The sequence below is a fragment of the Macaca nemestrina genome, chromosome 4 (genome assembly GCF_043159975.1).
Source record: "Macaca nemestrina isolate mMacNem1 chromosome 4, mMacNem.hap1, whole genome shotgun sequence".
NCBI classification, from domain to species: domain Eukaryota; kingdom Metazoa; phylum Chordata; class Mammalia; order Primates; family Cercopithecidae; genus Macaca; species Macaca nemestrina.
In genome coordinates, this window is record NC_092128.1 from 31,652,128 (window position 1) to 31,665,175 (window position 13,048).

Consider the following 13,048-nt stretch of genomic DNA (forward strand, 5'->3'; position numbering starts at 1 on the left):
TAATATTTGTTGTCTATATATAATTATAATTAAAAATATTTTTCTCTGTATCTGGTTATGGCTTCTTTCTCATTTCTGGTCTTTTTAGTTACTTTTTTCCTTCTTTTATTAGACTTGCCAGTCTTTTTAAGGAACCAACACTTGAGTATTTCATCAGTTCTATTTTTTCTGTTTGATATAATTTAATATAACTTTTCATCTTTAATTCCTTATTTTTTATGTTTATTTTGTTGTTTTATGAATATTTTGACTAATTGATGGCTTAGTTCATTTATTTTCATGTTTTTATTTAATAATAGGACACATAAGACTATAACTTTACCTCTGGGCACAGCTTTGACTGCATCTCAAACATTTTGGTATGTAGTCTCTTAATTGTTGCTATTTAAAAATAATGGATTATAATTGCTGTTTTTATTTTATTTTTGACATATTTTTTAGGATAGTGTTGTGAGGTTTTTGTCATTGTTAATCCTACTTTCTTTTTATTAAAGAATAAATTTATTAATATTTATGTTCCTACTTTAATAAAGAGCTGATTTTGTTTGGAAAAAGTGAAATTATCTGTGAAGTGGTCTCATCTGAAGTTGTATACAAGCACTGTGGAGTTCCTTGTTACAAGAGTCTACCAATAGCACCAGCTAGTGGCAGTTATACTAATTACTGACAGCAGGGACTTGGTGTACCACTAATGCCAGTAATTTACAGGAATTCTGATTTTATAAAGTCCTATTTATCCATATAAAAGTTAAGAAAGAACTTTAAAAATGTTTATTCCACCAGAATTCCTCAAGTATGGTAAAACTTAAAAGGTCATCTGATAACTAGAGTAACTCATCAAAGTTTATGAAATCGAGAAGGATTTGAATATTGTGAAAATGGACTTCGTCTCAAAATTTTGGCATTAGAACAATTTTTCTTTTAGACTTGGCAAAAGTAGTTTGAAAAAGATTCGTTTTTTTATAATTACAGATGTAATTTATGAACATAAATAAAATAAAAATACCCTGTAACTTCATTACCCAGGGAAAAGCATAGCTAACATTCTGTTGTATTTCCTACTAAGATTGTTCCTGTAAATCTTTCTCTCTTTCTTTTTGTTGAATTGGGCTCATATTCTTTTTGCTTTTTCTTTTTCACTTATTATTTGTGAGCATCTCCCTGTGATGTTGGAAATGGAGATGATTGGGAACTCATTGATCTCAGTAACTGTAGCTCTAGGGCAGGGCTTTTCTTGCTGTGGTTTCTACTGTCCAAGCTGCTTGCTTTTCAAACTGGAGACTTGAAGGCTCCCTGATACCCTTCCGCTTAATTCCTTTTTTCTTTTAACTGGTTATAAGTAGTTTCTATCCTGTGTACTCAAGAACTCTGATACAGTGATTTTTTTTTTATTTGATTGATAGCATTTTCAGAATTCTACTGCCAAGAGATATATTATGCATACATGTGCAGGCATGTGTGCATACACATGCACACACACAGACATACACACATGCATGCACACACGCACACATCATACAAGTCTGGGAAATATAACTTAATTTATTTGTCTATTTGGGGATTCACAGGCCACATTCTTATATTAAAGGCTCCTGGACAGGTGCGGTGGCTCACAACTGTAATCTCAGCACTTTGGGAGGCTGAGGCAGGCAGATCACTTAGGTCAGAAGTTTGAGACCAGCCTGGCCAACATGGTGAAACCTCGTCTCTACTAAAAATACAAAAAAAAAAAAAAAAAAAAAAAAGCCAGGCATGGTGGCACACACCTGTAGTCCCAGCTACTTGGGTGGCTGAGGCAGGAGAATCGCTTGAATCTGGGAGATGGAGGTTGAAGTGAGCTGAGATTGTGCCATTGCACTCCACACTCCAGCCTGGATTACAGAGCAACACGCTGTCAAAAAAAAAAAAAAAAAAAAAAAAAAAAAAAAAGGGCTCCTAGAAGTTCTGCATTAAAGAAAAAATGTTTGCTTCAAAATATGTATTTCTTTCAAACATTTTGTTATTGAATACTTTCTCCTAATAAGACCTGTTAATAATTTTTATACAACTTTGGAAACAGTGAGTTTGTTGTTTGTTTATTGGCTTAGCAACATACTCATGGGCCTTTAGCTTTGCTTCCACATATCAGTGTCTATTAAATTAGCATTAATAGTCAACTCTCAATTGATTTATCATATGGAGAAAGTTTACTTTCTTTTTTTTTTGAGATGGAGTTTCACTCTTGTCACACAGGCTGAAGTGCAATGGCGCCGTCTCAGCTCACTGCAACCTCTGCCTCTCAGATTCAAATGATTCTACCACTTCAGCCTCCCAAGTAGCTGGGATTACAGTCATGCACCACCTAAATTTTGTATTTTTAGTAGAGACAGAGTTTCACCATGTTGGCCAGGCTGGTATCGAACTCCTGACCTCAGGTGATCCACCCACCTTGGCCTCCCAAATTGCTGGGATTACAGGTGTGAGCCACTGCGCCCGGCCAGAGAAAGTTTACTTTCTGATGCCTCTTGTTGCTTAGTCATTAGTTGGTTCCAACAGAGCTGTAGGATGTGATCTCAGGATTGCAGTCAGACTCAGGCAAGACAGGCCCTGCTTTGGACTCATACTTTACAGGGCTCTGCCCTGGCCCTTCTTTGGGTACTTCTGCTTTGCCACGGTAAAGCATCTGTGCAGCCAAGTGAATATGTCCACCTGGAACCTAAGCCTTCTTCTTTAAGCTACATTCTGGGCTCCTGGGGCCCAGAACTCTCAATCCAAACAGCCCTACCTTCAGGTCTATCCTATTGTGCCACCAGTTGAGTACCCTAGGACCAAAGGGAGGCCAAAGGATGGCCATTTGCAGGGGTGTGGACACAACCTGGTTCTGCAGGCTGAAGAACCACACACAGGCATGTGAGGCCCTTTGGTGAGATGCAGTGGGGGTGTGGGATCAGGACCTATACTTACCAGGCCACCTTATTCTAGCACGGGACTCCAAGGAATCTAAAAATTCTTAATTTGAATGTAGCCTTTTAGGAAATTATGTAGGTATATTTGTCAGCATATAGCAATAGAACACATTTTATTTAACAATTCATTGGCTTGGTTTGCAATTTTGAAAATATTTGGGGCTGGGTGCAGTGGCTCATGCCTGTAGTCCCAGCTACTGAAGTGGCTGAGGCAGGAGGATCTCTTGAACCCAGGAGGTGGAAGCTGCAGTGTGAGCCATGATGGAGACCCTGCCAGAAAGAAAAAGGGAAGGAAGGGAGGGAGGGAGGGAAAGAAAAGAAAAAGAAGAAATATTTGGTCATATGGTATATAAGCTTCCATTTTACTCTGCAAATATTAGGGGTGAGATTGGTGCTTGGAGGCTACAAGCAAAAGTCACAATCACAACGGCACTGTGAAGTCTTGGGACCTCAAGGAAAAGTGGCTGCAGGGTGCAACTTGAGGGAGAATCCTGGGTGTCAGTCACAACACAGCCTGATGGAGCCCTAAAGCTTGGCATGAAGCATCAGAGTCTTCAGTCTTTGAATAGATCATACACTGAACAATGAGTACTTCAGCAGGGATCTCTGACCACAGTGGACTGAAGACTAGAGACCCTTACCCCAAGTCCTAGGCACTACAGAAGCCTCCAGAATTCTGTGCTCTTGAAGGCCTGCCAAAACATGACTGATTTTGATTTTTTTCTACAATGGCGAGTGAGAAGCTCAGAAATCAGACTGAATTTTATTTAGAAAATTAAAGTAATAGCACATCTGTTAAGCCCAAGTGTAATGGTATGAGAGTCACAGTAGCCAAATTGTAGTAAGTACAGAATAGTACAAAATGAAGCACAGGATGCCTTGGAAGAGTGAAACAGAGGGAACTCTCTTGGTCTGGAAGTTCAGGGAAGGTTCCTAGAAAGGGAGACATTTAGCTAAAAGGTGGAAAATGAGCAGAGTTTTCAGAGACAGTGTTAACAGTAAGAAAAGAAGAAGAGCATAGCAAATAGGAGAGAAGACCATATGGGGAGGTTGGAGGTGGGAGAGAGCAGGATGAATTAGAACTGAATAGAGGCCTGCAGGCTTTGAGAGTTGAAAGCGAGACAGAGAGTGGATGGATGAGACGAATAGGAATGACACAATGATGCTCTATCGCATCACGGTGCTCTATAAACCGCATCATGAACTTCTCCAGGAAAACAACCAGACCATGATTTTTACCTTCAATGAATGAGTTCATGGTTTAGTGGAGACAAAATTCTAATATGAAAATAATTCAAAGAGGTAAGTGCTGCACTAAAGATCTACTCACTGTTATCTAGGAGCATGGAAAAAGGAGCACTTCAATATTGCTGAGTGAATCAGAGAAGGATTTGCAAGAACTTGAGTGCTTGAGTTGAGCCTGGAAGTTGAGTGGGAGTTTTCCAGGACACAAATGGGTGCTGAAGGAAAGAGAAAGGGAAAGGGAAGAGCAACAGCAAAATCTTAGGGGATAGAAAAATGCAGTATGGATGGAGGCTGAGGTGCATGTCTTACTAAAGAGCTTGGATGTTTTCGTCTGGGTGATGGCAAGTCTTTAAAGACTTTATGAGAAAGATCGTTCCTAGAAAAATGCAGAGGATGAGTTTGAGGGATCTGAAACTGGTGCAGGGGGACATGGTAAAAATTGCCATTATATGGGTGAGAGGTGGGGTCCCTGAACGAGAGAACTGGTGCGGGGGTGCCGTTGGGGAGAAGATGGTCTCAAGAGATGTTTCACCAATGGAAGAAACCAACAGGCTTCCCCAGATCTTTGTGCCTCACTCAGCGTGGCTTCCTACAGCCGGTAAGTTATTAATGGGCCAATCTGTAAGAGAGAAATCTGATTATCCCATTCACACTAACCTATCAATGATAACAGCTCAATGTCCTTTCTCAGAGGATGTTGAATTCAAAACAGTATTTCTGGAATGGGCAAAGAGTGTGTTGAATGATGGAATTTCAGATGCTTTGGTGCTTGAAAGGGAGGTAATTACTGGATGTGGGAAGGGCAGGAAGAAGAGACACTGCTTCCCTTAAATCAGTGCTTCTCGACTAGGGGCAATTTAGTGCCCCAGTGGACATGTGGCAGTCTGGAGGCACTTCAGGCTGCCATAAACTTGGAATGGATGTTCTAGACGTCATTGTCCTTGCAATGCATGGGACAGCTTCCTCACAGCAAAGAATTATCAAGCCCAATATGGCAGTAGTACTGAGGTTGAGAAACCCTGCCCTAAAGTATACTTTGAGTGGCGCTACATGAAGACTTGCCCTATATCTGAGTAATGTAATTATTAGGTTAAACAATCATAACTTGTGGGACAAAACCAGAAAGTAACTTCTGATAAGAACAGATACTACACTTGATCTTAGCCAAAAGGCGGACAAGTGATCAGAAAGTAGCTTCTAATCTGGTCTTCAGCTGTTCCTTTAAAATGATTCTGTGGGGTTTGTTCTTGACCTGTTATTGGCTGAAAACTTGGACAGGCCTCATGAATTTTCTGGTCACTACTACACAATGAAAAAAAAGCCCTACATTCACTTGAAACCACAGAGTACATTCTCAGTTCAGTAATTACATGTCTAGTCTCTTATAATAATAATAAACTTGATTTAAAGCGGAGCCTTTCCCTTCCCCTGGCATGGGGAAGGCTGCACTGGAGGAAGCGGCAGTGGCAGGCCTTTTCTCCCTTTCTGTGCCCAATGCTCCGACTCCTCCCCAGCTTGCCAAGCCTCTGGGGTTGGAGAATGGGGCAGGAGTGGGGGAAAGGGCACCAGGAAAGTTCTTCATAGACTGATAGTGTAGTGAGTTGGTACGGAACTCTGTGCCTGGCAGGTATTTAAAGCTGATTCCATCCTCTTGGATTTTTGGGGGGAACTTTATTACCTAGAGTTCCCTTTTGTGAATGATACACTCTCTCCTAGCTTGGGGCTTCTTGAAAAAAACCATCTGTGGTAAAGAACCAACGGATTTTATTTTTGTTTTGTTTTAATTTCTATTCTGCCATGGATTGATACTTTTGAAAACACACAGTAAAAATGAATTACTGCGAAGATAAAATGAAAAAAAGTAGCACAAAATAGAAGCCTACATTTTAAATCATCACATTGAATAGACATAAAATTACTGTCAAGCTGCTATAAAATTTTCTAAAAGCTTATTTTCGAGGGCGTGCACAGTGGCTCATGCCTGTAATTCCAGCACTTTAGGAGGCCGAGGCGGACAGATCACTTGAGCTCAGAAATTTGAGACCAGCCTGGTCAACATAGCAAAACGCCTGTCTTTACTAAAAATACAAAAATTAGCCAGGTGTGGTAGCCTGTGACTGTGGTCCTAGCTACTCAGGAGGCTGAGGCAGGAGGATCACTTGATTCCCGGAGGTGGAGGCTGCAGTGGGCTAAGATCACACCACTGTACTCCAGCCTGGACGACAGAGTGAGACCCTGTCTCAACCATGACAACAAAGCAAAGCTTACTTCCAATTTCTGTACTATTCCCACCATAGAGCAGTAACAGTCGGTGGACCAGCCCTGAGCCTCACGCCCCACATGAAGAGCACTGATCTGACTCATTGCTCCTTCCCTTGTTTCCTAATGCCTGGGAGATGGTGATATTTGGCTTCTCTCCTCTGAAGCTTGTCTGCTCTCACAGTGACTGAATCTCTCTCTCTCTCTCTCTCTCTCTCTCATTGTCCACTTCTGGTCCATGGAAAACAGTGAGGCATCTTCTGCCCTGATGTGACCTTGGAGCACAGGTTGCCCAATGAGACTTCCTCCCATGGCTCACTGACCAGGTGCTAGCCAGTGGGTGCTCCTCAGGAGTGGTTGGATAGAACAATCGTTCCCTGCAAAGATGTCCATGTCTAGTCCCCAGAACCAATGAACACATGTTGCTTTACATCACAAAAAAGACACTGTGATAGGGACATGATTAAGGGTCTTAAAACAGGGAGATGATCTCAGATTATCCAGGTGGTCCCAAATGTAATTATAAAGGTTCCTCTAAGTAAAAGGCCAGGAGAAATCAGAAAAGAAGATGTGGACAACAGAAGCTGAGGCTGGAAGGAGACACCAAGGAATGCCAGCGGCCTCAGAAGCTGGGCAAGGGAAGGGAGGTGATTCTCCTCTAGAGCTCCCAGAAGGAACACAGCCCTGCTGACGCTGTGATCTTATCTACGGATGAACGGAGACTTTTGACCTCCGGAACTGTTTGTTTTGAGACAGAGTCTTGCTCTATCACCCAGGCTGGAGTGCAGTGGCGCGATCTTGGCTCACTGCAACCTCTGCCTCCCAGGTTCAAGCAAGTTTCCTGCCTCAGCCTCCCGAGTAGCTGGGATTATAGGCGTGCGCCACCACACCTGGCTAATTTTTGTATTTTTAGTAGAGACAGAGTTTCATCATGTTGGCCAGGCTGGTGTTAAACTCCTGACCTCAGGTGATCCGCCTGCCTCAGCCTCCCAAAGTGCTTTGACCTCCAGAACTTGAAGGTGACAAAAATGTGACTCCAGCCTGGGAACAGAGCAAGACACGGTCTCAAAAAAATATAGACAATAAACCCACTAAAATTGTGGCAATTTGTTGTAGCAGTAGTGGGAAACTAATCCAAGCAGGACTAAGACCAAAGTTCACTATAGCCTCAAACTTGAAGGAACGCATAATAACTAATCTCAGTGGTCCTTTAAAGTCCCTCTACTTTGACTTGTTGTAAGTCAGATTTCAGTTTCATTTTTAAACTGCATGGTGCTTGGAACCTTGGCATAACTCTCTCTTAAGCAGCTTCATAGCTCTTTGTGGAAAAAGAAATAAAGCCTCAAACTTAACTGCCAGTCCTTAATGAGCAGTTTACCAATGTTGAACTGAATGAAAAAGCTTCCCAAAATTACAAGCCTCACATCTGCAGTTTTACTTCTATGTCTTTTTTTTTTTTTTACTGATACAGAATATCTGTGCATATTTTGGGGATACATGTGATACTTGCATACATGCATAAAAGTGATGATCAAATCAGGGAAACTGGAATATTGATCACCTCAAGCATTTATCTTTTCTTTTTTGGGGAGCATTTTAATTCTTCTCTTCTAGCTAGTTTGAACTATACAATATGTTATTATTAACTATGGTCACCCTACTGTATTATCAAATACTAGATGTTACTCCTTCTATCTAATTGTATTTTTGTACCTGTTAACCAACCTCACTTTATTCCCCCACCCCCTATTCCTTCCCTAGCCTCTGGTAACCACCAGTCAACTCTCTCTCTCCATGAGATCTACTTTTTTAGCTCCCATTTATGAGTGAGAACATGAATATTTGTCTTTCTGTCCCTGGATTATTGCACTTAATATAATGACCTCCAGCTCCATCTATATTGCTGTAAATGACAGGATTTCATTCTTTTTATGGCCAAATAATATTCCATTGTGTGTATATAGCACATTTTCTTTATCCATTCATCTGTTGTTGGACACTTAGGTTGATTCTATATCTTGGCTATTGCGAATAGTGCTGTGATACACATGAGAGTGCAGATATCTCTTCAATATTTTGACTTCCTTTCTTTTGGAGATATACTCAGCAGTGAGATTGCTGGATGATGTGGTGGTTCTATTTTTAGTCTTTTGAGAAACTTCCGTACTCTTTTCTATAGTTGCTGTACTAATTTACGTTCACACCAACAGTGTGTGAGCCTTCCTCTTTCTCTGCATCTTCACAAGCATCTGTTATTTTTTGTCTTTTTGATAAGCCATTTTAACTTGAGTGAGATGATATTTCATTGTGGTTTTAATTTGTATTTCTCTGGTGATTAGTGGTGTTGAGCACTTTTTCATATATCTGTTGGCTATTTGTATATCTTCTTTTGAGAAATGGTTATTCAGACCTTTTGCACATTTAAATTAAATTAAATTAAATTAATTAGTTAATTTTTTTGGAGACAGAGGGTCTTGTTCTGTCACCAGGCTGTAGTGCAGTGGCATGATCTTGGCTCACTGCAACCCCCACCTCCCTAGTTCAAGGAGTATCTGGGATTACAGGCATGCACCACCACGCCTGGCTACTTTTTAAATATTTTTAGTAGAGATGGGGTTTTGCCATGTTGGCCAGGCTGGTCTGGAACTTCTGCCTTTTGCCCATTTTTAAATCAGATTATTTGTTTTTTAGTGTGTTGTTATTGTTCCTTATATATTCTGGCTATTAGTCTCTTGTCTGATGAAATATTTTCTCTCATTCTGTAGGTCGTGTCTTCATTTTGTTGATTATTTCCTCTGCTGTGTAGAAGTTTCTTAGATTGATACAATCTCATTTGTCTATTTTAGCTTTTGTTGCCTATGCCTTTAAGATCTTATCCAAAAAGTCTTTGCTCTGATCAGTTTCCTGAAACATTTCCCTTATATTACTTTCCAATAGTTTCTTAGTTTCATATTTTAGATTTAAGTCTTTAATCCATTTTTATTTTTATTTTTTTGTACAGTGAGAGATAAGGGTCTAGATTCATTCTTCTGCATATGGTTATTATGTTTTCCCAGCACCATTTATTAAAGAGACTGTCCTTTCTTCAGCATGTGTTCTTGGCACTTTTGTGGAAAATGAGTTGGCTGTTAATGTGTGGATTTATTTTTGGGTTGTCTATTCTGTTCCACTGGTCTATGTGTCTGTTTTTATGCCAGTATCATGCTTTTCTGTTTACTATGGCTTTGTAGTATATTTTGAAGTCAGGTAGTGTGATACCTTCAGCTTTATTCTTGTTGCTCAGGACTGCTTTGGCTATTCAGGGTCTTTTGTGGTTTCAAATGAATTTTAGGACTGTTTTTCTCTATTTCTGTAAAGAATGTCATTGGTATTGCATTGAATCTGCAGATCACTTTGGGTAGTATGGATATTTTAACAATGTTAATTCTTCTAATCCAGGAGCATGGATATTCTATGTCATTCTTTAACATCATTGTTTCTAAGTAAAAGGGATATGCAGTTAGTAATCCCACTTCTTTGATGGTTTTAATTATTTTCTCTGACACTTTTAAAATCCAAATATTGTAAAGTGCCTTGTAGAAATTAGATTTCATGCAAATAATGTCATTTATCTGTCTGTAGGTTTTTGTTAGCAGAAATCTGAAAATGATATATGCAAACCCAAGGTTTTTAGGATAAAGCAACACTCAAAGGAAAATACAGTTTGCTATTGTTTTACTCAACTGACTCTCACAACTCCATAATATAGGATGCTTTATCATTGTGCATAATACATCAAATACAATGGCCTAATGCTAATCTCCTGAAAGCACTTCAGCTATTATAATGGAGATTCCACTTCGTTAAAGTCAGTAAAAGTTCTGTATTTAATAAGGGTAGGCTGAGGTTCAGACAGAAAGAACAGTGAGGGCAAGACTTAAAGTTCACAGCTCTCAGAAATGTTCCTATTCATACTTCATAATGTAGCTATTTGCTGACTAGTTAAAATGTAAAATAGCATATTAAATTCAATAGAATGTCAGAAGTTATTTCTCTGGATTAATTGCCCAGGAAATATCTCCACATAATAGAATGATCATCCTCCTCCATATAACCATTTCTAGTAGTTGCCCACATCAGCACCATATCATATACAGAAAATCAAAGGAACCAAATGAGGAACTAGAGATATGTTACTTGAGAAAATCCATTTTGAAAGGACTGATTTTCTGGCTGAAGCAAATGCTTTATGATAATCACATTTAAAAAATATGTTACGCTTCATTTTTTCGTTTAGACCTCTGCATTCTCATGTAAGTTGAAAAAGATGACAAAGGAACTAAAAAGAGGAGAAATGATTTGCTTTTGAGCTGTCATCGTTCTGGAGTCCCCATCCAAAGAACTCAGTTCATTTTGATTGAATGAGTTAATGGAAATGAATACAGAGAACTGAAGTACAAATTGAAAAAGAGTGTGACTTAATAGGATAAGCAGGGCATTGGGACATGGATCTGATAGCTAATCGTTTTTGGTCACAGACACTATTCTATCTTTTGATGCTGACTTCTAGGTTTTGAATAAAGTGGAATCCATGGAACTCTTTTAACTCAGTGCTCCTGGAAAACATAAGTGAATAAAACTGAAATGCTCTTAAAACATAATAAGGCATAGAAAGTTCAACTATTTTATGTGTATGGTTAAAGCCTGAAAGAAGGCTTTAGCCTTCACAACTGGGAAAAGTAAAAGGAAACCTTGAATCTACTAGTTAAGGTACTGTTTATACTTTGTTTTCAACACTAATCTTTTTTAAAAAAACTTTTAAGTTCAAGAGTACATGTGCAGGTTTGTTACATAGGTAAACTTGTGTCCTGGGAGTTTATTGTACAGCTTATTTCATCACCCAGGTACTAAGCTTAGTACCCATTAGTTATTTTTCCTCATCCTCTCCTTCTTCCCACCTTCCACCCTCTGATAGGCTCCACTGTGTGTTGTTCCCTTCTATGTGTCTATGTGTTCTCATCATTTAGCTCCCACTTATAAGTGGGAATATGCAGTATTTGGTTTTCTGTTTCTCAGTTAGTTTGCTAAAAATAATGGCCTCAATTTCTATCCATGCCCTTGCAAAGGACATGATCTTGTTCTTTATTAAGGCTGCATGGTATTCCATTGTGTATATATACCACATTTTCTTTATCCAGTCCATTATTGATGGGCATTTATATTGATTCCATGTCTTTGCTGTTGTGAATAGTGCTGCAATGAACATACACATGCATGTGTCTTTATAATAGAACAATTTATATTCCTTTGGTTATATACCCAGTAATTGGATTGCTGGGTCGAATGGTATTTCTGTCTTTAGGTCCTTGAGGAATCGCCACACTGTCTTCCACAATGATTGAACTAATATACACTCCTACCAACAATATGTAATGTTCCTTTTTCTCCTCAACCTTGCCAAAATCTGTTATTTTTTGAATTTTTGATAATAGTCATTCTGACTGGTGTGAGATGGTATCTCATTGTGGTCTTGATTTGCATTTCTCTAATGATCAGTGATTTCAACAGTAATTTTTTTACTTGTTTTAGGTAAGGCTTTTTCCCCCTTAATTGCTTGGAAACTTGAAATAATTTATTTTGTATTTAAATGTCTACTTATAGATTTGAGTTTCACACTTTTGTATTGTGGAAATGCAAGTCATCAGTACTTTTCTAGGCTGCCCCTGGAAACCACATTTTACGTAGTCCTTTAAGTTAAAAAAAGTCCTCTTTCTTGTTAGAAGAATAAGCATAACCCTAATTATGGCCCACTGTTATTTCTAGCAATGCACATTGGTATTCATCTTTAAGCTCCACCTATATTAAATGTATTCTCATTTTAGTTGTGTAACAGAAAGAGAAAATGTTAAAGATAATTTTCACTTATGTGTAAAAATGATTCCTGAAATGACAGCTGAATCCTTTCAGAGTACTCAGAGGAGATAAGCCCTGGTATGAATACTTCTGAAATCAGGGCTATGCCTTACCATAGTTTTTCATTTTTAGATGGGTTGTTTTTTATTTTTACATTTAAGATTCCTGACATTGGTGGCAGTGGTGATTCTTTTGTCTCAGTGCTACTTCAAGAGAGAATCCAGTCTCTAACAAGATACTTAAAGCTTAAAAAGAGGTAGACTTGTCCTAAATTCTGTCTTGTCTGGAATAAAGATCAGGTTGTTCAGAAGGTAGCCAGTTCCTCAGAGTTCAGGTAAAGGCCGAAACTGGCCAATATAATCCCAAATCTCCACGAAAATTTTTTTGTAAACTCACTGATTGAGAAAAAAGTCTTCAGAAATGATACATTATGGTTCAGCATTGAAAAGTTATTATGTACAAGGAAAGGCACAGAAACAGAGCAATAGGACATACATTTGATACTGGTGAATCAGATATTCATTGTTGGAACAACAACCTCAATTCTGTACTTTATTTCAAAACCAAGTGCTTTAAGGTACTAAGAAAGGAAGTCTCTACAAGCAAAGGAATGTGTGGTACTTTCCATTCCTGAGATACAGGTAAAAGCGCAGCCTGTTTCAGCTCAACTAAAACCTCTGAAAGCAGAAGAACTTGCCACATCTCTC

At 39.0% G+C, this 13,048-nt stretch overlaps 1 pseudogene; it reads right to left on the reverse strand.

The window, feature by feature from the left end:
* Positions 1-5,161: 5,161 nt before the first annotated feature.
* On the reverse strand, positions 5,162-5,374 carry LOC112425592 (U2 spliceosomal RNA; annotated as a pseudogene).
* Between the last annotated feature and the right edge of the window lie 7,674 nt (positions 5,375-13,048).